The sequence below is a fragment of the Schistocerca piceifrons genome, chromosome 7 (genome assembly GCF_021461385.2).
Source record: "Schistocerca piceifrons isolate TAMUIC-IGC-003096 chromosome 7, iqSchPice1.1, whole genome shotgun sequence".
In the NCBI taxonomy this organism is placed as follows: domain Eukaryota; kingdom Metazoa; phylum Arthropoda; class Insecta; order Orthoptera; family Acrididae; genus Schistocerca; species Schistocerca piceifrons.
In genome coordinates this window covers 6,816,033-6,842,919 of record NC_060144.1, presented here as the reverse complement: position 1 = coordinate 6,842,919, position 26,887 = coordinate 6,816,033, and positions in this window count along the sequence as shown.

Below are 26,887 nucleotides of genomic sequence, written 5' to 3'. Positions count from 1 at the left end.
TGCCAGCTGCGCTGACTGACGCACGGTCATTTATTGCGCCGCGAGATCCCGCCTCGATGTCGCTGTGGACCAGCGTTGACAGTGGTCCACATCCCGTTGGCCTGTCCGCAGGCAGACGTCTGCGTTGCCTCATACGTTCCCTGCACTTTTATCAGATGACGCTGCTATGGCAGGCTTAGTTTTGAGTTTTATTCGAGCAGGGGGTTTTATTGCTCAATCTGAGGGTTTGTCTATTTTTTGTGTTGAGTCTGGCCTTTGGCCTACGGTTTAGGATTCGGGGTTTTAGTGCGTCTCTTGGTGGTTGGCTTTCCCTTGTTTTTGTTTCCATGGTCGGCCAACCACTGTAACACTCTGTGTGCTTTTACTTCCTCTTTTCTGGTCTTTGTCTATGTCTTTCTTGTTGTGTGTCGTCCCTTGTCGTCTCTGTTGGTTGTTTTTCATCCTTTTGAGTGTTTCATGGTCGTCAAAAAAGGGACCGATGGCCTTTGGTCCCTTCAACCCCCACAAACCAACCAACCAACCAACTTGTCTCGCACCCCAAAAAACTATACTGTAGTGGAATTGTTAGCGCTCTGAACCTCACAACCGTAAAAGTGAGCAACAGAAGCCCACTCCATCATGTCGACCATTTCTACCTTCGGAAAAAAAGACAAAGACAAGAGTATACCGCTCGGTATTACACTACTTTAATACTGTACCCGAAAATAGGGAGAGGCAGCTAGTTTGGTTGTTCATTCTGCGGCACATGCTTGATATCCAAAGGCCAGCAGCAGACATTGCGTTGCGCCGCAGCCATTAAACAGCTCCAGGGCCATCTGTGTAAGCACCGTTTTTAATCAGCCTGGAGTGCTGTTATTAAGGTGGGCCTGCGTTTCGTTCTCGAGTTTTCACGTGGTCCGTGCTTTGCAGCTTGTTACCATTGCCGTAGCGGCGAGTTAGGGGTCCGTCGTATTGCCATATTGCAGGAAGTCTACGAAAAAAAAGAGTCGTAATATTCTCTTTCAAGTAAATTCTTAAGATATTTTAATCCGATAGTCGTAATAAATTCGCTATTTATGATCTATTCCTGTGACAGGCAGGTAAAGTGACTTACAGAAAAGAAAGCCAATATGAAATTAACACCTTATTTGACTAATGGAGTTCTGAAATAAATTTCCGCTGGTAATACACATTTAAGTTCAAAAATCACGGAAACAGGAGTTATACTTTTAAAAGGCGTGGAGGTACGGGAAGATTCCAGCTGGATTATATCACGATCAGAGATTCCTAAACAAGATATTGGAATCTAAGGCGTACCCGGGAGCTGCTATAGACTCTGATCAAAATTTGGTAGTGACGAAGAATAAGGTGAAGTTTAAGAGAACCGTCCATAAAAATTAATGTGGAAAAGTGGGACACTGAAATACTGAAGAGTGATAGGTGCTTATGACGTTCTTTAGGATCGTAGATACTGCGACAGCGAGTACCACAATAAGAAATTCAGTTGAAGAAGAACGGACATCACTAAAACTGCACAGACAGACATAGGTGCAAGTACGGTAACTGTGAAAAAACCTTGGGAACTGAAGAAATACTTCAAATGAACGATGAAGAAAGGAAGTACAAAAATGTTCGGATAAAGACAAAAATACAGCCATATAAGTCATTTATGGAAAATAAATGCGAAGTGCTCGGAAGCCAAGGCGGAATGGAAAAGAATTAGAAAAAGAAGTAGTCGTCGGAAAGACTGATTAAAAGTAGGGGAGGGTCGTGCAGTATCGGCCGGGTTAAGCTTTTTGATTTTACAGTGGAACTGTGGTGGTTAATTGGAACGTTAATATACTAGTCCCTTTCCTCAATATATGTTTTTTGAATATGACAGTAAAATGATTTTTATGTTTTATTTATTCTGCTTAATTACATCGAAAGCAAAACAACTACTACTCGTATTAGAAGGTTTGTAGAAAGTGTATTGCAGTTTCGGCCACTGTCCGTTCTGTGATAATGGCGGTTGTTGATGATTCACTGTACTGATACTTATTGAATAATAATAGAGCAGCATGGGAGCTTATTATTACTATTTCAGCTCAATTCACGAATGTTTAGCTCTATGTTTTACAGAGATCGCAAATGAAATACAAAATATTCTTTTGATCCGCAGTCCAACACGTGCCCGTACTCTACACATGGTACACGGGGCCTAGTCTTTTTCAAACGACTCCAGACACATAAGTCACTTTTGAGTCTCTTTTATTCACCCATTATTTCAGTAAATTCTTCGCCACTTTGTAATTGCCTTTCAGGGCCAACCTTTGCGTGTTTATTTTATACTAGAATGCTCAGCTTATGTTCAGCTTTCTTCAACTCCATTTATGGCTTTATTTTTTCTGCTTTTAATCTCTTCTCTTTGGCGGCAACATTTTGTTTCCTAATTGTCGAAAACGCTTTAGATGTCTCACTCGCGGTCATTATATTAGCCATTGTCATGCGCTCTTCTTTCCATTTTAGTGTCACTTTTTTCTTATTGACCGTCATTTTAGTCTTAAAAAAAGTAAGAAGAAGAAAATATAATTTAAAAATTAAAATTACTTCTAGTCGATATTGAAAGACTATCGGGCGGCCGGTACTCCATGGCAAACACGCAGTAGGGCGTACTCATCTTGTACATTCTTTTATATAGCAATCATCATGGAACGTTTGGTAGATGTTATTCCAGAAGATAGCAAAGTACTTCCTCAAGTTCACCGCATTAGGCTCTATATTCGGTCGATATATACCTATTCCCTGGTCACATTTCGCAATTCTATCGATTTGAGATCAGATATATATACGCGATCATGACATAACATCTCGTTCTGTGTTCTAAAATGGATTGCAAATGAACCACAGATGCCACCAGCTAGCCCAAATGCATTGACCGGGACGTGTGATACAGCACTGCACTCCACTGTATCCAGTCACCTCCACATGCGGAGAGCGTTTGCTCTGCTTTCTGTGTGTCTCTGTATATGCACGCCTCGCGGACGGCTCTGAGGACCCAGTCCCATCGGCTGGTGGACCAAACTTCGAACATAGAATACGTGTCCGGACGTAACACCTGGTTGGCCCACCCGCGAATCCTATCGCAGATGTGGAGCGTGGTGGATCCGTCTCCGAACATAGCTCCGTATATACAGTCCGCGGCAGATCCACACCCGCACGCTAACTCGCATGTGATAGGTTGTGGATCCCAACAACGCTCCGTACATTCGTGACGGATCCACCTCCGAACCCTATCCCGTGCGCGGCATATTGTGGATCCGCATCTCAACACCGATCCGGATATAACATGCGGAGGATCCACAATCGAACGCTAACTCTGGTCTCCTACGAGTCCTGGGAATCTTCCGCGAGGCGTGCAAGTACAGAGACACACAGAAAGCAGAGCAAACGCTCTCCGCATGTGGAGGTGACTGGATACAGTCGAGTGCAGTGCTGTATCGCGCGTCCCGGTCAATGCATTTGGGCTAGCTGGTGGCATCTGTGCTTCATTTGCAATCCATTTTAGAACACAGAACGAGATGTTATGTCATGATCGCATATATATATCTGACCTCAAATCGATAGAATTGCGAAATGTGACCAGGGAATAGGTATATATCGACCGAATATAGAGCCTAATGCGGTGAACTTGAGGAAGTACTTTGCTATCTTCTGGTTCGCACCGAACAATTTGTATATCGGACGAAGCATGTTGCAACAGAAGGAATCTCGGAAAAACGGGGACATCTAAACGAAAACCCATTGAGGGTGCACTATACTGTATGCCTATTGATGGACCAGTGATTACGGATGGGCGGCCGGTGTGGCCGTGCGGTTCTAAGCGCGTCAGTTTGGAACCGCGTGACCTCTACGGTCGCGGGTTCGAATCCTGCCTCGGGCATGGATGTGTGTGATGTCCTTAGGTTAGTTAGGTTTAACTAGTTCTAAGTTCTAGGGGACTGATGACCTCAGTAGTTGTCCCATAGTGCTCAGAGCCATTTTTTCGATTACGGATGCATCAGTCACGTGACATAGCCTGAGTTCTACTCGTATACAGCTACGTGTCCCGTATGTGTTTCAAAGCACTGTGTACTTGCGATCGTTAACGGTAAACCTGTCGGTCATCAGAGGACTTCCATCTCATGTGTGAAGAAACTTGACACAGTCCTCTAAAGGAGCTTTCATTTATGCGATCACCCCTGTCGCATCTTGGGTGTAAAATCGAGACTTCAGGGTCATAACTAAGTGAAGAGCTTGTGACGCACTGCAATCGCTGTGTACGCATTCTCCGACTGATGCGCTGTTTACAGAGTTAGTGACGGAATGAGTTGTAATTTCCACATGTCGCACGCTGCTGCTTTGCGTTTATCTGTCTCCTTGTAGGATGTATCCCCCGTTAGTAAGTATCACTTCATGTAGGCCTTATGCAGGCATCGTATAATTTCTGAATTATGATCGGATGTGAACAGTGGACACTATACGTCTACGCAAAGCTATATTGCGCTCGTATCATGAACAGGAAATGTTTTACGATTCGATAAGATAATTCAGCGTAGAGAAACTGTGAAGAAGGATGTATGTCTGACAAGGGTGAAAGGTTTTCTATCTGATATTATAGACAGTTTTTAAATGCAGAACGTCATAGTCTTAGGAGTGTGTGTGTTTATGTTCTCTATCTTACGAATACCTTCCAAGTACAGATCCTAGACTCTAGAACAATAATTTAGAGTTGATAGCTTCTTTGCTTTAGGTAAAAATGTATCCAACTCAATTCTTCTCAAACTCCGTTGCGTATAAAAATAAGTCTTGTCTTGTTCTTCTTAACTGTATGCTATTACATCACAGCGCTTTGAAATCTGTTACTATACATCGATAAGGAGTGCTAAGCTCCTCGACATGGTAACATCTCGAGAAATCTCGTGCCCTTGGATGGGTTGAGGCCTGGAGAGCTATATTCATTCACGAGACGTGGAGTGTGGCACTCTTCTTCTGACTGCTTGCTTGGAGATTAATTCTCTAGCGGTGTTGCAGGGTGTGTTGGTCAATGACTGTGTGAGGTTGGCCTGTCACCCTAAGACGGGGAGAATGCTCTGTGACTCCCATACGTTGAGAGATAGATCGTGAATTAAACACTATGCTCGAAGTGTTACAAATATATAGAGCATTGTCTGATGTACTTTGATAACGTATGTGTTCGAGAATTAACAATGAATGCACGTACTGCACAGTAACCTACCGACTTTCGCAATCATACTCGCAAAGTGATGTAAAAGTGGCGGTTTAGCTGTGATACTGAAATTGGGGGGCCATGCTGTCACATCATTGGGCGGTGCTGAGGTTAGTGTAAAATTCTTCGCACTATCAAGTCTGTTGCTTAATATTACAGTACGTCGAAGGTGTCTTTTCAATCACATCCAAGCATGGGTTATCACATAATAGTTGAGTGACATAGCTTGTTTGAGTTGGGGGGAAGTTTTGTGGATGGGAGACAACTTCTGGTGGTTGCTAGCAGCTAAACAGCGATCGCGTACGTGAGTTCAAAATTACCAATAACTCGAAATGGAACGCCGAGCCATCATCTGTTCGGTCACAGCGAATGTAGAGGTCATGAAAGACTTTCTCACGGTAGTTTGGAAACCCTCCACAACGCTGCCAAACTCTTCTGCTTTCCTTATGTTGTAAGTGTGTTTTATTTAATAATAATTCAGTGTTATGCTATCCGCGGTAAGAATATGATTTACATAGTGAGATGTCTAGTTTTCTGTGAGACGTCGTGGGTCAGAGCGTCTTAATGCCAGTTTAGAACGTGACATAGAGATCGAAGTCGTTGCAGAAAAAAGAAATGTTTGGCAGTGTACAAAGCGTGTTAGAAAACAGTGTTTAAAACAAGTAAACAGGGCCACAGTGGGCGTTTCTTGCGATTTACTGTATACAATGTGGGATACGATCATTCTCCTAGAGTAGAGGTGATGAAACTTTAAACTACCCTCTGCGTTCAACAATTTCCAATACTTCGCTCATTGCTGAAAACAGTTCAGTTGAGACCTAAATCGTAAGATTTAATTGTAAGCATAATGACAGAAGAAATATGTGAGGCGTTTTCTAGAATGTGTTCGTGTATGCAAAGTCTGTGGTGGTACTGATTCACGTTCCTACGGTAATGGCAGCGGTCTTCCGAATGCAGAGGCCTGCTGGAGAGTAGGAATGTATGATAGTTAACTTTACCATTGACCGAATAGCGAACTAAGTATGTGCTGGCCTGCTTTCGTGATCAAGTGTAACTTTGAGAAGATGGCGCGTTTGCGGCGGAGCGTTATTCTCTCCCATGTAAATTGTTCGGTCGACTGCTTCTGCACATTCGATTCCTTTATTTAGTTGAGGGAATATGGATTTTGGTGTGTTAGACACACGTTTGCCTGTTCTCTAGACGTGAGAACGATCATAGTTGGTTTGTAGAGAATATTGATCATCTCGGAACTGTTAGATGACCGACTTCGGCATTCGAGTGTGCTAATATCAGTTTACTTGTTTCTAGTTAGTCAATGGTTTACAGCACGCTGCACATCGCTAAAGTTTGGTGTTTGTGGAGAAATAATTTACAGTGTATATGTTGTGCACTATACTACGTTAGCGATCGGGAGGCTAGTGCGGTGTTGTTGATATCGAGAAGTACAGGGAAAATTGACGGTACTCGGTGATACATGCCCTCGTTGGAGATCGGTTTGACGGTCCAATATTCTTGCGAGTATGGTTTTTATTTGATGACCTGTACACAACTTCGCGATGTTTAATTGTCTGTGAGAAATGGTGATCAGTGTAAAATAGTTTATTACCATTGAGTGTAGCGTCTGTAGAAAGAAAGAACAGGTTGGCGGTGTATAGATTGAGGGAACTATCCGTGCAAATTAGTAATCTTTGCAAAATAACGAGAGAGAGCGTCAGAAAGAAAAGGTGGATGGTGCTTCGATAGCGACGGCGTTAGTAATTCGACTGGAAAATTCGATAAGAGCTAATGAGAATGCTCGATTGATTGTGATGTGATACAGGAGCGGTGAGATTATTTGCGCCGACCGGAGTGGCCGTGCGGTTCTAGGCGCTGCAGTCTGGAGTCGAGCGTCCGCTACGGTCGCAGGTTCGAGTCCTGCCTCGAGCATGGATCTGCGTGGTGTCCTTAGGTTTAATTAGTTCTAAGTTCTAGGGGACTGATGACCTCAGAAGTTAAGTCGCATAGTGCTCAGAGCCATTTTGAAGACTGGATTAGGCGATATTTTGGTAAACAGGTTCTGTTATGGGAGGAATTTCAGTGGATACAAACTGAGGCATGAAGAAAGCAAGCGTTAACTATTCCTGGGACAGTCCCCGACAGGTCGACTTAGTTCTTATTTTTTGCAAAGAGAACGTTTTAGATGGCGAGTCTTCACGCAGACGTTTGGCGGCGAGGCGAGAGCCGTGCTGGGTAGTTAAGTATGGTTAAACGTGTGTGTGTGTGTGTGTGTGTGTGTGTGTGTGTGTGTGTGTGTGTGTGTCAACACCCCTTGCATTCAACAGCAGAGACAAGCGGCACCTGGAGACGCCTCGGATGTGAGGCTGGTGTGCGCGCTGCTTGGAGTGCAGCTTTGACGGGTGTTGGGCGGCGGCGGCTGGCGGCTGCGAGCTGCGACTGCCTCACTTCGCGGCGGTTGTGGCGCGCGCAGTGAAGCGCCGGTCAGTCGTCACTCACGGTTCGTTAGAATCGCTAAGGGGGGAAAGCAGGTTCTGCTGTTGTGGAATGGAATTCTGAAGCGTCTTCGCCGGACCGCAGTTAGAATGAGGAAGGCCGAACGCGCGTGGCTCTGCTTGGAGTGCGCGTTGTGTGAACATAAACGCCCGGTCATTAACGGCGCCTACATACAACTTTGGCCTGCGTTCGGCTGTAGCTCGCGGTTGCGCTCCCGCCCGATCACATCAACAGGTGTGTGTAGGGGAACACTTATTTGGATAGGAACCTCTCAGGTGTTACGTACGAATGGGAGGTGACGCCGCCTCATGCTTGCGGAAGCCGAGCAGGGGCTGTGCGCAGTTTGACATCTGAGATATACGTCACTTATCGCTACCTCCTGTGAACTCAATGGACTGTGCTTATTTCGGGATCGGGTCTGTACGCCTTCATATGCGCTGTTTGAATAGTTTATGAGTACTTAGCATGTCTACACATCATTGTGCTATATTATTTAGGAGCAGTTTGCAGGTCTGCACTGAAATTATTTCCGAAAATTAGGAGTTGTTGGCTATTTGGACGTAAATGTTTTGCATTATTTACTAGCGGCTCGCAAGTTTGTAGATTGTGCGATTCGTTACTTTTAACTGTTTACAATTAGCAAGTGTGTGTGTAGAGCATTATAAATGAGTTATGTAGGAATGGTTTGCAAGTCTGTATGGTGTGGGACATGTCAGTGTGTGTGTTCTGTGATACATATACTCCATCCCTAAATAAAGTGCATTCGTTCCTCCATCCATAGCCCTAGTGCGGGCTGAGTCCTTTTACCAGAAACCCGTAGGAAGAGGTGGCGTCCTGGAGGCTTAGGTTAGTGGTAATGAGCTTCGTTTGCAAGAATTTTCTTAGGTTGGTGGCGGAAGCACAAGTGACCTTTCTTTACTGGCAGAATTTAACCTTGGTGCTGGTTCCTACGAGGAAGTGGCAGTCAGGTGGCTGAGGTTAGTACAAGTGACCTTTCTTTCCAACCATTTTCTTAGGTTGGTAGAGAAAGTGGAAGTGACCTTTCTTTCAAGGCCTCGACCTTGAAAGTAGTTGAAATTGTATAACTGTAACGCTTTTCATACTTATATGAAATTGTAAATTGAATTATTTAATATGATTAAAATTGGAATGCAATTAAGTACTTAGGCAACTGATAGCTTAGATGTGCGATGTGGGTGTTAGCATATTTACAGAAGACTACGTCCGGCGCGTGTATGGAGGCGGCGATCGAAGGTGTGTGACGTAAGCAGACGGACGGCCGCGGGGCAGTGGAGCGTGTCCGGTTATGACGTGCGTGTGAGAGCAGGCGATCTTCGGTCAGTTAACTTAGTGAGAGCATTCTTTGTCGAGCACGCCACGTGATGGACCGGCGGTTGTGTGACGCCAGGGCAGATTCCACTCTCCAGCAAACAACTCCGGCGCCAAGCGTGTTCTTCGTCTGCCACGAAACCACGGGGTGGATCGCTAACCGCCGTTGTGACGTCAGAATAGGCAGGTTCGAGCGAGCAAAACGTATTTAGTGGTCTGAGCGGCCGACCGACCATTGTGGGGGAGGTAGGCACGAACGGGCACCAACCTGTCCGGCAAACCAAATTTGGCGCCAAAAGTGTGGCAGTGCGTTCTATGTCGACCACGTGGTGGATCGTGAACGGACGGGCGGTTGTGTGATGTCGGCATCGGCAGGTTCCAGCGTGTGCGGCGAAAACATGTTCACAGGGTCCAGCAGCTAGTGCGGTCCGAGCGGCCACTGGACCGGTGGCGGGCTACCGCTGACCGGTGGCGCCAGCGGGAGCGTCCTCTGCTGGCGACGATTTGAACTGAGTCAGTTGGAGTCTGGGCCTAGTGCCGAGGATGTGTACTAAGTCATGTGATGACTGTAATGCATGGAATAAAGACTTCAGTCCTTTTTCCTTGCAAAATTAGGGGATGTGGATTACGTTAGTACAAGTGCAGTTTATTTGACGCGATTTTGACAGGTTAGCAGTGAAAAAAGATAAGTGGCCGTCAAAGTTCGTAGGATGTGGACTATTTCGTGCGTGTGATCGATTATGGTGTTGGAATTTGAACTAGTGGCAGATTTTTGTTATGCATGTAATGCAAATGGCTTTCTTCCCGCAGAAATCGGACATCTTGAATGAATAATAAACGACAATAATAATAAAGAGAAGTACAGTTTTCGGGGTATTATCATGTTGGAATTTGAATTTGGCGCAATTTTCTAGTGGAGGTAGGCCAATAATAATAAATGATAATAAATGATAATGACTGATAAAAATGACAATGAATAATAATAAAGACAAGCACAGTTTTTCAGTTTTTGCGGCCATTATCGTGTTGGAATTTGGATTTGGGGCCAATTTTTTCTGGAGGGTTAGGTTAGTAGAGGTACCCCAATTGGCTTTCTTCCCGCCAAAATCTGCCATCTTGAATGATGCCACAGTGGCACGGGTATGAACTAACACAGTTGTACTCAGGATCTCTTAGTGAACACACGTGCATGGAATAAATAATACTGATAAATAATAATAAATGATAAGAAGTGGTAATGAATAATTGAATAATAGTAAAGACAAGTACAGTTTTGCAGCCGTTATCCTGCTGAAATTTGAATTTGTCACCAATTTTTTCTGGAGGGTTAGATAGTGGATATAGAACAATTGACCTATTTTCCCACCAAAATTCAAATTTGGCGCCATTTTTATGGTGGTTAGGTTAGTGGACATACCCCAATTGACCTATTTTCCCACCAAAATCCGCGATCTTGAGTGACATCATGCACTGTTGCCAAGTCTACACGCCGCCATCTTGGATTATGTCACCGCTGCCATCTTTAATAAATTTGGCAACAACGCAGAGTGAAACAGAACACAGGCAGTCCTACTACTACTACTGCGGAGCACCCTATCCTCCAGAGTGACAGTGCCAGGTTACACGCGAGTGCTGCGACATCTGCAGCGATTCGACGCCTGGGGTTCACTGTCACGGATCGTCCTCCATACAACATCCACTTGGCCCCATCCGATCTTCATCTATTTCCAGAACTCAAGGAACACCTTCGAGGGCTTCATTTTGATAGTGATGAAGTATCAATAAACTGATCTCTCCTTGGCAGAAATGTGTTCGTCACCAGGGTGACTAAGTTGAGAAATGAGTATATGGACACGAAGAATAAAGATGTATAATGTTAATAACGTTTGCCTTATTTAAAAAGCTTTAAAAGTTTTCACATAAAAAGTTCCGAAGTATTACTTTTCAGCACGCCCTCGTACTTGAAATGCTTATCATTTGCATGTCTAATCGTGCAGCTCACTTCACGCCAATCTGAAGCGCGGTGCACGCTGCTTTCCTAGTGCTGCAATTACAGTGGGCAGCAGAGTACTACTCCAGCAACAAAGCACTGAAAGCTCAGCAACCGTAATGGCAAATTTGGAGTTGAGTGCTCATTTTGACGTGAGAAAAGTGTGTTATAATCATCAGGAACTGCGAGCCCATAGAATCTAGTTCCCTTTCTCGTGGCATTAGTTGCGGGAACTGTACTCAACAGTGAGCTAAAAACAGTTTTGTTCCGCATGAAACAATCCCTTCACAGTTCATAAATTTGCCTTAGCTTTCATATATATCCTCTCTACCCCTTTCTTTCTTTCTTCTCCCCACTGCCGCCCCTCTCACACATGCACACACACACATACGCACTTTTCAATCCAGAGTTTCTTGCTGTAGAACTGGCGATTTTATACAGAATTTCGCCTTGCACTCTTACAAAAGTGCTTCGCAACACGGCTAGGAGATAAGAAGTGATAAATTTATCGCCCTGTGCTGTATGTGCTACATGTGTTGCTGCAGGCAGTTGCTCAAGAGTCCACAAGAGACAGAGATACAAAACAGCTTCTGACTCATAAAATTTCAGGTTGTAAATCTGAAGCTAAAGGGAACATTAAAGAAATAAAAATCTGCGCTCTGTTACAGTAACATTTTACAGGACTTTAATGTTACTGCTCCTAATTTTTGCAAAGGCTCAGTGTCGTATTACACACAATGCTTCAAAATGATAACGAGAAGCTCCGAGATGTTGTTGAAGATAAACTTAGGAAGACGTGTCCTGACATTCTGCCCAAAGACGCAAGAGAGCATAGGAAATATTGAAACCAACACCTTTATAACACTGAGCTACGGCCTATGAACCTTTTTCTCTGGGATATTTAAAGAGCCTGGTTCATGAAATATGAAACTCCAGAGGACCTCAAGACGCACTTCCGTCATGACCACATCTAAGTTTGGACAGAGCAACTCTAACTCCACGTATGAGGAGCTTCATGATGAATGAACCTCTTTAAAAAAAAATGGGAAAATGTTGCACAAGAATCAATGTTGTACAAGAATAATGTGCAAAACATTTTTACGTTGATTGCTTCCTTAGTCTTACCCAAAATATTGCAAAAATCGCTTGCATTATAGGCTAACTAAGGAGAGTCTCGAATCGTTTGGGTTTTCGATGTCGGAACGACACAGTGAGGTTCATCTTAGGAAGCGAAATAAGTTGTAGCGACTATTTACGGCCCAGTTTCGTCCCGCTTGCGCATTGCTCAGCAGGTGCAACAAAGAAAAGGAGGACAAAAAGCAATTCTAGGCAAAAATAGAGAGCTAGACAGAAGATTTGATTCCCAACTGATATCATTTCAAGGTAGGATGCTCGAAGATTCAAATTGTGGAAAATGGCGCGGCCATTTGCAATCGAGATTGGAAAAGGTAGAGAAAATTAACATCTCACTTCCAGAAAAGTTGCAGACTGTAGAAGATACTAATACACCAGCCACTAGGTACAAACTGTGGAGGAGCAAGCTGTATTGGAGGCGACGGAACAGGTACAATTTGATAAAAACGGAAGAGTTTGTCTAACTCAAATGTGATGTAGAACAGTTAAGAAAGGAGACTGAGCGACAGTGGGCAGTGCGCCGCGGTGCCGAGAGTATCAGCAGCAGAGAGTAGAATATTCCGCCCGAACAAAACAGGTCTCGGAAGGCTCAGCGGTACCGACCGACCGCCGTGTCCTCCTTAGCCGATAGGCGTCAATGGACGCGGATATGGAGGGGCTCGTAGCCAGCACACCGCTTTCCCCCCGCTTGCTAAGAAACCTCGGCAGACCCGGAGGGTCACCTACGAGCAGCTAGCGAAGCCCGTCAGCGCCTAACTTCGGTGACTGGCTCGAACCGATGTTACCACTGCGGCAAGGCCTTTGGTAGAGAGTAGAATGAGGCAAATTAATGAACAGAATATCTTCAACAGTTCGCAGGCAAACAGTTTACCTTTGCCGGTACGGAAATGCGGCGACGAGATCTGTGTCCAGTAACGTACAAAACTTTGATGAAAAACGCTTCCTCTCGCTGAGAAAATTTGTCACTTGTACTGCAGGCAGAGATCTGCGTATCGAAACGAGGATGGCACAAACCAAGGACAGTTTACCAAATGTCTGGCCAATTCGAAGAAAATTCGGTGAAGAAATTGTGAAGATGTTACCATTGATAAACTTGAAGAATTTGAGTCAGAAATCGTAAAACTGGGTTGGTCTGCTGCAGAGCAAAACAGCGTGCGCCTGAGAATCATAAGGACTTTGCCACACGCTGGAACACGATTTAAATAGTATGCTGCGACATACTTCAACGAGAATTTAAAACGGAACCTGCAAGTTGAGCTCCCATACAGTAGTAGCGAGCCTATCGAATTATTTATAAACGCAGTACCAACAGACGGTAGGAGATCCCTTATTTGCAATGAGAAGAATGACCTAGAGGGATTCAAGTTAATTATAATTGATCTCGGTTAGTGTGTCGTGGAAGAGAAGAGTGCAGACATTGAACGGAAATAAGATAGTGCAGAAATTCATGGGAACATGAGCGCACGAATGGAAATGTAGGAGGGAGCAGCAATGGAAGTCGGCCTCTGAATCAGCGAACAAACTGGTGTAGTCAAAGACCCAGAAACTTCGAGGAAATAGCACCATAGGGGGATGGAGTACCAGAACAGTAGAGAGAGAGAGAGAGAGAGAGAGAGAGAGAGAGAGAGAGAGAGAGAGAAAATGGGACAGTAGAGATAACGGAACTGACAAATCCAGATATAGGGCGTAATCAAAGAGCCTGACAAAAATGAGCACTTTTATACAACATTTTCTATAGTTTTTATTTATGTGTAGCTATAGGTTTTAATTTTTTATTTGTGTTTAGCTATAAGCTTTGGGTAATTTTCTGTGTATAGTTAGTGTGTTATAGTCGTTAGTGTTTTTTTTCGGGGTAGATATGGTTAAATTTAATAGATTGTATGTGTACGGCGTTGAAAATAAACGCACCTCGCAATAATTTGACACTTGCGTGGCTGAGGGCACACAACACTTCAATTTAAATTCATATGGGGTACGAATCTTTAACTGTATAAACGTAATACGTGTTTCACGAACGTTCTAGATAAAGATACACGGCTGCAACCACCGAGAACCATCGGCGAGTCCTGTCAAGATGTATTTTTCTAACACTCTTTCAGCGGTGTCATGAACTCTACGTAAGGTAAAGAAAAACGAAATATATCGTTCGTCTAAAAACTGTTTTTTCTCAGGTGCCTCATTCTCCTTTGATGTCTGCTGCATATGTGATAAGTTATATGTTTTATGTTGCGAGATGTTGGGTTCAGTTTTTGTAAAGGGAAACCTTTTATCTCTACCACCCATCTCAGAGGTTAAGGGGGTGAGGAGGGGGGGGGGGAGTGTAGAATTACACATTTATGATATGAGAACTGACTTAATGTCAGTGAGGTAAGGGGGACTCTTGTTTCTGTTTGTATTCTGGCTGGTTGTGCTACACGCTCGAGGTATTTTTGAGATATTTAGCCTACCGCCGGCTGCAGATAACGCCCCGAGGAACTTCCCGGCGGACTGTGATGATTTATGTCACCAGCTTTAGCCAGTTGAACGCTGAGCATGTCTCACAATATCTGTGTTGGAGATATTATTTTCTTCTACGTCCCTTCTGTGCGTCCTACCGACTACACTGTTCGACATGGGTTCTATTTCTGATATTAAAGTATGTGCTTCTAGACCATTTTACCGTGGGAAATTCAAATATGTAAACAGAATATCGTTGTCAGGGATACTTTTTATGTAATACGTATATATATGTATATTCACAATTCATGGCAAACACAGAGACGTTATAGAGAAATACGGTTATGTTGCCGCATCCAGTAGTGATAGAACGTGATAATTTCTTGTGCAACAGCAGGTGGGAAGAATCAGACATCATTAGGTTACCGCTGCCACACCTATGTCATTAAGACGACCTGAAACATCTCATTAACTCGGACGGCGACAGCCGGTCGCTGCCTCGGCAGTAAAGCTTCATGCCTCCTAGGGGCAGTTGCATCGAGTTTACAACAGTGGTGTTAGCCGCAATTTGTGTCAGTCTTAACAAGTGGGTGTTTTGGCTGACAAGTAACTGTCTGTCATATTTCCGAGCACGGTTGAATTTTTTAGTTCCTGTGTGTAAACTGATTGAGCCTGGTGCTGAAGGTAAAACGACTGCTTGTTTTTACACATCAGCGTTCCTCTAGTTCCCTACTATTAATTTAATACAGGTGTATTACCAAAGTGGTATTTTTAAATTTGCAGAAATGGCACGTCATCGTGGATGTCGATATAAGCCGGAAAACTTCTGCTACATCTGTGGGAAGTTCACTTTTGCCAGAAATAGGAAGAAAATTTCTTCAGTCATAAAGAAAGCATACAAACATTACTTTGGAGTAGAGGTAGGAGAACAAGATAAAGAATGGGCACCACATTTCTGTTGTGCTACATGTTACTGCAAACTAATTCAGTGGTGGAAAGGTAAAGAGAATGTGGCGTTGTTTGCTGTTCCCATAGTGTGGAGGGAGCCTAAGGACCATGTTACTGATTGTTATTTCTGTCTAACAAAAATTCAGTGTTTTACAAGCAAAAAGTCGAAGAGGCACATTGTTTACCCAGATCTGCCTTCAGCGAGAATGCCAGTTCAGCATTCCGACAACCTTCCAGTACCTTCAAGAGCTCGAGGTCAAATTCTGAGTGACAGTGCAATAAGTAGTACTGAAGAAATCACAGATGATGATTCTTTATATCACTGCACAAGTGAGTCATCGTCACATTTGTTAACACAGGCAGATTTAAATGATTTAGTACGTGATCTAGGACTAAGTAAACAAAAGGCGCAGCTGCTTGATTCAAGATTACAAGAGTATAATCTACTGCACCAAAGTACTGCCTTTATTTCTTATTTTTCAAGTGACGAAGCACTGACATTTTGCAATGCTGGCCTGATGAAAGTGCTGAACTTCACTTATATTTCACTGGAGTGGAGACTTTTCATAGATGCATCGAAAACAAGTCTGAAGGGTGTTTTGCTCCATAACGGAAATAAAATGCCCTCTGTTCCAGTATCTTACGCTAGTTTGACAAAAGAGAATTACGAATTCGTACAAAGGATGCTAAATTCATTAAAATACAATGAACACAAATGGAAAATATGTGCAGATTTCAAAGTAATTGCTATGGAACTGGGAATGCAACAAGGCTACAAAAAGTATGCCTGTTTTCTTTGCGAATGGGATAGTCGAGACCAAAATTCTCACTACGTGAAAAAGAAATGGCGTAGGCGAAGAGGGAATGTTGGCGAAAAGAATGTACAACGTTAAAGTCTGGTAGCTCCTGAATATATACTACTTCCACCGCTTCACATCAAACTTGGCCTGATGAAACAATTCGTGAAGGCCATGGATCCAACAGGCTGTGGGTTTGCATATCTAGCTACCAAATTATCCCGTCTTTCAGGTGCAAAAATAAAGGAAGGTGTATTTGTGGACCCACAAATCAGAGAGCTGCAGAAAGATGCTAATTTTGAAGCATGTTTAACTGATAAAGAAAAAAACCGCATAGGACTGTTTCAAGATGATGTCGGAAAACTTCCTCGGAACAAGAAGAGCTACTAACTACAAAGCAATGGTGAAGGATATGATCAAAGCATATCAGGATTTGGGGTGCAATATGTCTTTGAAGGTACATATGATGGACTCTCATCTGGACTACTTCACAGAGAGTTGTAGTGACGTATCCGATGAACATGCGGAAAGATTCCATAAAGACATTTCTGCCATAGAAAGGCACTATGAAGGGAAGTGGGTACCTTCTATGTTAGCAGATTATTGCTGGAATATCATTCGAGAGAAGAAAGATTCACAATTCAAGAGAAAAAAGTGATGTGCGTTACAAGGCAGTGGCTCATTGTTTGTCAATTTTCTATAATTTCTCATGTCAAACAAATGCTTCAAAGTGTATACACAAAGGTTACTGTGTTATTTGTTAGATCCCACCCTCCATTAATGTGATGAACTTATAACATCATAAAGATGCGCATTTATTTGTCGAATTTCACCTCACGTTTGCTGCACTACATCAGAAACTGAAAAGAGAAATAAAATTGCTATTACTCATAAACTATCCCTGACAGAAAAAAACCAAAAACAGTTTTCAATTCAGCACTCAAATTACAACTAGGATCACAATACTTTTTATCAGAAATAGAAAAAAAGGTTTTTTTTTGTAGAACAGTGCTATTAGTTAACACGTGCTATACAGTTTGGATTACACGACCCTTGCTGAACTTGCAACGAGAATGCACCTCACTAAATTGATTATGTGGACAAACTCATAAACGACTGCATCAGATATGTGGTAAACATAAGAATTTTGGGGGAACGAGTTTCTTTTTTTAGTATAATCTACTAGTTCCGTTGCACTAGACATTTGCTGTGGAAATCGTGCATTTCTGTATTGTGAGTTGAATTAAATCCAACGATACATGAAGTGTAAAATGATTGATTACATTTGTCACAGATCTACAACCAGTTGCAACATTTTAAATACTCGTGAAATGATTAGTATATTAGTATCTACGAAGGGCTTTCAATAAGTAATATAACACTTTTTTCTGGAAGCAGGTCGGTTCTATTCAGTATTCCAATAGACCACATTATTTCCCACTCGTTTGACTACGAAACCCTCTTTTTCAACATAACTTCAATGCGGCGTCCTTTCGCCACCTCACTGGGAGGGCGCGGCTACCAGTGGACCGCAGAGCCAGCGACGTGCTGCAGCAGTGACGTCACAACCATCCACGTACCGCTTGCCGAGGAGTGCATCCTTCTTTGAGCCAAACGGGTGAAAGTCGAAAGGTGCGAGATCCGGGCTGCAGAGTCGATGAGGAATAACACTCAGATCAAGCACTGTGAGCTCGTCTCGGGTGCGCACGCTTGTGTGGAGCCTTGCATTGTCATGGAAAGCGAGAAGTTCGCTTACATGTTTGCGACGACGAGCACACCGAACTCGTTTGTTCAGTTTCCTAAGGATAGAGCACAATCCACTTCAGAGCTGATCGTCGCACCAGGCGGCAGGACGTCAAACGGACAAAGCCTTCAGGGTCCCAGAGGACCGCCGCCATTGCTTTGTCGGCTGAGAGTTGTAAGGAGTGCGTCTGAATTCTGCATTACATTGCAAACACTATAGTCAACTTGACGCTGTTCTTTGCATTGTGAAAGCTCTCAGATATCGACAGTAACAATCTGAGGCCGAAACACGGGAGCGCGATTCTAAGCATTGTTGTGAGACGAGGTCTGTCTGCGAGAGTGGGTCGGTCGAGAGCTCGGAGACAGAATATGTGTCACGCTGCCCTCACGTCGGTGACGGCAGACCTCACCACACTCGAGGCCTGATTACATTTATACAGCCAGGAGAGATTTAGATGGCTTAACTACGCTTGAAGATGGAATTCAAGGTAAAATTCGCAAGCATAGTGTAAAGCGCAAATGCGGCGTTATGCTCGTGATTGTTAGTCCGAATGTGCAATAATCTCATGTTTTGCTTGTCAGTTAAAGAAGCCTTCTTATCCTCCAAATAATAATAATTATTATTATTCTCCACATATAATTAATAAATATGCCGTGGTTATTAAACGTTAATGTAACGTTGAAATTTAAATAATTTGTTAATCTGGCACTCAGCCATTATTGATACCTACGTCATTATAATTGTCATTGTCTAGTATCGGTCATGATGACTTTTAAATAGACTTAATTTATGAAATGTCTTCTCGCAAGTTATTTAGTAGTTACCAGGACCCAAACAAACTCCTTTTCATTAAATTCATTCTTAGTAACAATTAGCTTTAGCCGCTGCTGCTGCATTCTGCTGCTTATTGCCATAAACCAGATGGAAAAAGGAAGTCATCTAAAGAGGTGAGTGCAAAACGTATGCCCAAAAGACAGACACTGACACAGCACAACATGTCGCGTACTCTAATCCAATAAAGTCCGTTGTACAAGCCAGTGCTGTATGACTTGTAAATTCTTGTTCAAAAACGCAGTCAGATAGATTAGGTATTCATTGTTACAGATTCATTTGTCCCTGTAGTTTCTCATATTCAAATGCGCAGTCACATACCTTATCCAAATGTTAGCTTTAAATTTTCCATGTAACGATCTGTTGAGGATTTGAATGGCAGTGAAACTGACACTCATACACTCCTGGAAATGGAAAAAAGAACACATTGACACCGGTGTGTCAGACCCACCATACTTGCTCCGGACACTGCAAGAGGGCTGTACAAGCAATGATCACACGCACGGCACAGCGGACACACCAGCAACCGCGGTGTTGGCCGTCGAATGGCGCTAGCTGCGCAGCATTTGTGCACCGCCGCCGTCAGTGTCAGCCAGTTTGCCGTGGCATACGGAGCTCCATCGCAGTCTTTAACACTGGTAGCATGCCGCGACAGCGTGGACGTGAACCGTATGTGCAGTTGACGGACTTTGAGCGAGGGCGTATAGTGGGCATGCGGGAGGCCGGGTGGACGTACCGCCGAATTGCTCAACACGTGGGGCGTGAGGTCTCCACAGTACATCGATGTTGTCGCCAGTGGTCGGCGGAAGGTGCACGTGCCCGTCGACCTGGGACCGGACCGCAGCGACGCACGGATGCACGCCAAGACCGTAGGATCCTACGCAGTGCCGTAGGGGACCGCACCGCCACTTACCAGCAAATTAGGGACACTGTTGCTCCTGGGGTATTGGCGAGGACCATTCAAAACCGTCTCCATGAAGCTGGGCTACGGTCCCGCACACCGTTAGGCCGTCTTCCGCACACGCCCCAACATCGTGCAGCCTGCCTCCAGTGGTGTCGCGACAGGCGTGAATGGAGGGACGAATGGAGACGTGTCGTCTTCAGCGATGAGAGTCGCTTCTGCCTTGGTGCCAATGATGGTCGTATGCGTGTTTGGCGCTGTGCAGGTGAGCGCCACAATCAGGACTGCATACGACCGAGGCACACAGGGCCAACACCCGGCATCATGGTGTGGCCGTACACCACTGGTGATCGTCGAGGGGACACTGAATAGTGCACGGTACATCCAAACCGTCATCGAACCCATCGTTCTACCATTCCTAGACCGGCAAGGGAACTTGCTGTTCCAACAGGACAATGCACGTCCGCATGTATCCCGTGCCACCCAACGTGCTCTAGAAGGTGTAAGCCAACTACCCTGGCCAGCAAGATCTCCGGATCTGTCCCCCATTGAGCATGTTTGGGACTGGATGAAGCGTCGTCTCACGCGGTCTGCACGTCCAGCACGAACGCTGGTGCAACTGAGGCGCCAGGTGGAAATGGCATGGCAAGCCGTTCCACAGGACTACATCCAGCATCTCTACGATCGTCTCCATGGGAGAATAGCAGCCTGCATTGCTGCGAAAGGCGGGTATACGCTGTACTAGTGCCGATATTGTCCATGCTCTGTTGCCTGTGTCTATGTTCCTGTGGTTCTGTCAGTGTGATCATGTGATGTATCTGACCCCAGGAATGTGTCAATAAAGTTTCCCCTTCCTGGGACAATGAATTCACGGTGTTCTCATTTCAATTTCCAGGAGTGTATAATACGCACCCAGTGATATGCAGGTTAAATTCTTCTTACTGATAGCTCAGGTTGCTTATCGAGTTTATTTTCACAGACGAACAAGGGCATACATTTGTTGTAGCTACGTCAAATATTAGTTGTAGGTACGTTACATTTGTTGCAGTTACATTACAGAGTGGGGCTTTGAACTTGTTCTTCGCAGAAGAAGTGATAAATCCATATTTCATCGTCTGTGACGACGTTCGACGAAAATTTTCACGATCGGCCTCGTAAAGCGCAAGCAATTCCACACAGACGGTCCTCTGTTGCTCTTTGTGGTCTTCTGCTTGGTGACGAGCAATCCAGCGTGCACACGCCTTTCAATATCCCACTGTCGGACAAGTGTGAGTGTGTCAGCGATACCGACAGAGAAGAGCAGTGGGGCAGCGAGATGCTTCATTACGACCTGCCCGACCACCTCGACTGAGGGGAGGGTGTCCGCACAGCTGTCACACCAGCGTGTGGCCGCCCGCCACGTCACACACCGGACGGGTTTGCGCGACCTTGTTGCATTGACAGGCGCAGCGCTCAAACACTGACCGTGCTGTTCTTCACTTACGGGTCTCCGCAGACATTCCGCAAGCGTGTATGAGTACCTTCGATGCTGTGGGTTTCCGCCAAATGAAGCTCAGTGGCAGCCCTCTGCACGTCCGCTACAGACGCCGTTCTGACGGCAACGTAGAGCGCCGTCACCTGTCCGAACTTCGTGACACGGTAAGGGCACAAGCGGCAATATCCCACGATTTTCCACAACAAATTCCGCCTTTTTTGAACAGAAACTCGGCGAGAAAAAATGTGTTGTATTACTTTTCGTACATTTATAGTACCTGTGGGATTAAGATGATGTGTACAACTTCTGAATTAACCATCTCAAGCGTACGAATGTTGTATGTCCAGCTGTGCCGCTAGGCAGACGTTCGTTGGGCTCCAGCAGCAGGTATGGCGAAGGGATTCTGCTGGGACGAACAGGCTGAGCCACCACTAAACGTGCTCTCTCGAAAGGGCGCCGCCAGCACGTGTCTGCTCTCGCTGGCAACCCCACTGAGGCAGACATTCCGCCACAGCAGCGATCGTTCCTTCTATGGGAGGACGCCCTACGTGACGAAATACGTTGTCTTAGCTGGGCTTTGTTAACCCACGAGTACAGAATTTATTTTCATGTTATCGATCTTTCTAAACATCTTGACCGCTGCATGCCTGCGTGTAAATCAGCCACCAGCCGTGCCTCAAATAGGTCAATGACTTCAATAATCAAATGATTCCGTGGAGTGGAGAGTTGTAACATCTTTACTAAGCTGTGCACTGCGCATGCGCAAAGACAGGGGACCGTGGTCGTCTGCTAACATCAGCACCTGATCAATCCACACAAGTTCACTGATGTTGTACTAATGGGCATTTGTGCTGTCGTGTCTTTTGATTTATATTTTATTGTTAACTTTGTATTCGTGACTCGCTGCAGCCGCAGTGATTGTACGAGGACTTGATTGTTTTTCGTGTGAGTGCTATCCCACACGAGAGACGGTTTGTGTCCCACGAGCAGGTCTATTAGGACCACACAGTGGCCGTCTCGAAAAACATACAGCTCCACCTTGCCCGATTCGCCTTTATTGGCGGTGGTGAGTTCCCACACGCCCACTGCTTCCTTCGCTCTCGTGGTCGCACTGACAAACCCAGCACTCGTCCGTGGTGACTAGGCTGCTCAAGAAGTCAGCTGGACTGGCTTGAGACGCGTCGACGGGAAATTTCCTATTCTTTCCGTTCTCATCACTGTGAATAATTTACTATACAAACGTTGTCGACAAAATCCACAATGCTTTTTTCTACTCTCATTAATAAACACTGTTATTATTGCTTGTTCCTTAATGCTACTACTATACTTGGAATTTTTGTAAGAATGACGATATCGATAACTAATTTTCGCCGTTTAGACGCCAAGCAGACAGAAATCAGAACACGGACAGTTTTGCTGCCGAAATGTAAACAAAAACATCGAGTTGTGAAAAAGCGAGTCTCGTTACAGGGGGACTCCACTAGATAAAGCCAGTTCGAGATCATTTTTCTACACAAATGACGTATCATTTGCCCTCCCTCCCTCCTTCCTTGGACCTTTCCACGTTTACACCTACAACTACATACCTTGTGGTATGTGGCGGAAGGTACTTTGTGTACCAGTGTCACTTCTTCCTTCTCGTTTTCCAGTTGCGTATGGTTCACCGGGAGAACGATTGCCACTAAGCCTCAATGTGGGTTCAAATCTCTCAAATGTTATTTCGATGGTCTTTCCGCGAGACGCACTGATCAGCCAGAACATTATGATCATCTACCTAACAGCAGGTACATCCACCTTTGGCACGGATAACAGTGGCGACACGTGGTGGCGTTGAAAGCAACGAGGCCTCAGTAGGTGGCTGGAGGGATTTGGCATCCTATATGCACACACAAGTCACCTTCTTCCAGCAGTAAATTCCCTGGAGGTGGGCGACGAGCTCTGACGCCACGTTCGAGCTCATCCCAAAAACGTCGATTGGATTCAGACCTGGCGAGTTGGGGGGCCAGCACATCAACTGGGACTCGCCACTGCGTTCCTCAAACCACTCCTCCTCCCTCCCCCCCACCCTGCGGGTCTGGAGTTTAGAATAGGCCCGAGGTATTCCTTCCTGTTGTAAGAGGCGACTAAAAGGAGTCTCACACCTTTCAGCCTTTATGCGATGGTCCCCTGTAGAGTTTGACCTCCATTTTATCAAAATTTTACTGAAGAGCGAGACAATTGGGAAAGGGCGCCTTACATGGTGCATAGTGTCCATCATGCGTTGAGAGCTCTTGCATTCTTAGTCGACATGGACCTGCACTTCCGCTCATTCTCCAGCTGTTGGGGGAGGTCACCTCCTGGGTGCGTTTTCCTCCATCTTCTGTGCAGTATCCCTTTCTGCACTGTCGACGATAATGGACTTCTTAGCTCGTTTGCACCTGATATCCAGCACGACAGGCAGTCAGCTGTGGTGGGCCGCCATGTACCCTGATGGTTGTAGCCCCCTGACCACACAAGGATCACTCTGCTGATGCCTGCGCTGTTAACTCCCCTCATATGCCAAGGTGTAGATGCCCATCACCCTGGGTCATTGGGTTTCCCGGCAACGGCCATCTTGCCAGGTGGCGCTTGCTGCGGCTGGATGGCGCCCCTGAGGAGGGCCCCTGGTCGGAGTGGGTGGCATCAGGCCAGATGACACGCCATGAAGCGTAGTACATCATCTCTTGCTGGTTATCAAGCACCAGCAGTCACTAAGCGATCAAGGTCTAACTTCAATGCTGAGAAATACAACCCAAAATCGTCCCCCTCCCCTGGCCACACAACGGGAGGAGTGGCGAGGTGTCCATTTCGTCCAGTGCGTCCACCGGGGTCCGAGGGATAATCTGGTTGCCACTGGTGCCTTCATCTTGGCCTTCGAGGATGACACATCACCCGAGAAGGTCAAGGTGACGGTCTACCACTGTGACATAAAGCCATATATCCTTCCCCCGCTGTGGCGCTTTAAGTCCTGTACCTCCAGCGTCACCTGTCGGGATTCTGGACGTCGTCACATCCCAATACACCCTGTGCCCCGCCTCCCATCTGTGTCAACTGCAGAGAGCACCATTCGCCTTGCTCGCCAGACTGCAGGATTCGCCAGAAAGAAAGAAAAATATTGGAATACAAGACTCACCTACACTGAGGCTAAGAGAAAATATGAGAGGCTACATCCTGTGCATATGACATCAACCTACACTGCCGCTACGACAACAGTTCTACCATCTTCCATTCCAACGTGTACAGTTGGCTCTCAGAGCCGTCAGACTCCACCTGCCCCCTTGATGGTAGGGGATACTTCCCTCCCTGTTGCACCTGCACAAGCTGCTACAGGAGCAACATCCCCCAACCATCGGGGACATCAGTCCCACTTAGCCAGAGAAGCGTAAGTCTTCCTCAGCTCCTGTCACCAGGAAGGGGTCCCTTGGGTCACCCCCTTCCCAGGTTGCTACCAGTGGCAAAGCTGACACCCACCAATGGCTGAAGCAACCACAGGTAGGTGGCTGTAGGGCTGCACAGTCTTCCTCCGTCCGTGAGATTGAATCAGTGAAGCCCACCCAGCTGGACAAACGTAAGGAGCAGCGAGAGAAACCTAAAAAGAAAAAAAATTCAAGAACCAAGGCACTACGGTGGCACCCACACCACCACTACCTACAAGCTCTGTGTCTGAGGATGAAGTGGAGATGCTGGCGTCCGTTGAGGACCTAGATCTCGCTAGGCCCTCAGACACAACGGATGTCGATCACACAGGTACTCATCTGGTGGCAGCAGGTGACACTGAGGCGTAGAGTGCCTCATTGAGTGTTTCACGCCTTCCCAGCGTCACGATCACGTAATCCTCCAGTGGAATTGCGGCGATTTTTTCCACCAACTGGCTGAGCTACAGCAACTGTTAAGCTTTACACCTACTTTCTGCATTGCCCTCCAGGAAGCCTGGTTCTCAGCAATGCGACCCCTGCCCTCCGTGCTATAAGCGATATTACAGGAAACGCAGCGACAATAATAGATGGAGTTTGCGTTTATATCCTGAACTCAGTATGTAGCGAACTTGTGCCCCTTCAAACCCCTCTTGAAGCTGTGGCTGTCAGGACAATGCAGGAAATGACTGTCTGCAATGTATATCTTCCTCCAGATGGTGCAGTACCCCTGAACGTATTGGCTGCACTGATTGGTCAACTCCCTGAACCTTTCCTACTTCTGGGAGATTTTAATGCCCATAACCTCTTCTGGAATGGCGCCATGCTTACTGGCCGATGTAGGGAGGCGAAAACTTACTGTCACAACTCGACCTCTGCCTCTTAATACGGGTGCCCCCACACATTTCAGTGTGGCACATGGCACATATTCGGCATTGATCTCTCGGTTTGCAGTCCTGGCCTTCTCCCATCCATCCACTGGAGAGCTTGTGACGACCTGTGTGGTAGTGACCACTTCCCCCTCTTGCTGTCACTCCACTGGCGTCATGGCCACTGACGCCTACCAGGTGGGCTTTAAACAAGGCAGACTGGCCTTCACCTCTGCTGTCAGAGCTGAATCTCCTCCACATGGTGCCACCGATGGTAACGTTGAGCAGGTCACAACAACGATCGTTTCTGCGGCGAAAAATGCGAACTCTCGTTCTTTAGGGTGCCCCCGGCGATAAACAATCCCTTGGTAGTCGCCGGAAGTCGCTGAGGCAATTAAAGATCGTTGGTGAGCTCTACAGCGACATAAGCGGCACCCTTCCCTAGAGCACCTCTTGGCTTTTAAGTGGCTCCGCGCCAGTGTTCGCCAGCTGATAAAAGGACGAAAAGAGGAGTGTTGGGAGAGGTACGTGTCGACCATTGGGTGCCATACGTCACCTTCCCAAGTCTTGAGGAAGATCTTTTTGGGTACCAGACCCCAACAGATGTCTCTGGCATTAACATCAATGGCGTGTTATCTACCGACGCAAACGCGATTGCCGAGCACTATGCTGCGCACTGTGCTCGAGCCTCTGCGTCAGAGAACCACCCCCCCAGCCTTTCGCACCCTCAAAAGGCGGATGGAAAGGAAAGTCCTCTCGTTCGCTGCACGCAACAGTGAATCCTATAACGCCTCATTTACATACACAGTGGGAGCTCCTCAGCGCCCTTACACATTGCTCTGACACAGCTCCTGGGCCGGATCGGATCCACAGTCAATGATTAAACATCTCCCGTCTGCCTACAAGCGACATGTCCTCGTCATCTTTAACCGGATCTGGTGCGATGGCATCTTTCCATCGCAAAGGCGGGAGAGCACCATCATTCCAGTGCTCAGACCCAGTCAAAACCCGCTTGATGTGAATAGCTACCGGTCCCATGAGCCTCACCAACTTAATATTTGAAGATGCTACTATGGCTGCAGTACATTAGGACTGTTTTTATAAAACAGATCTGATGATTGTCATTATAGGCCGAAACCGGTAATCTATTAACAAAAAGTTCTTGACCATAGACGTAAATTAAAGGAAACTTATTCTTTGTAAGCTGGTGGAACGTATGGTGTGTCGGGGGTTGGGTTGGGTCGTGGAGTCACGTGGCCTACTGACTCCATGTCAGGGCGGCTCTA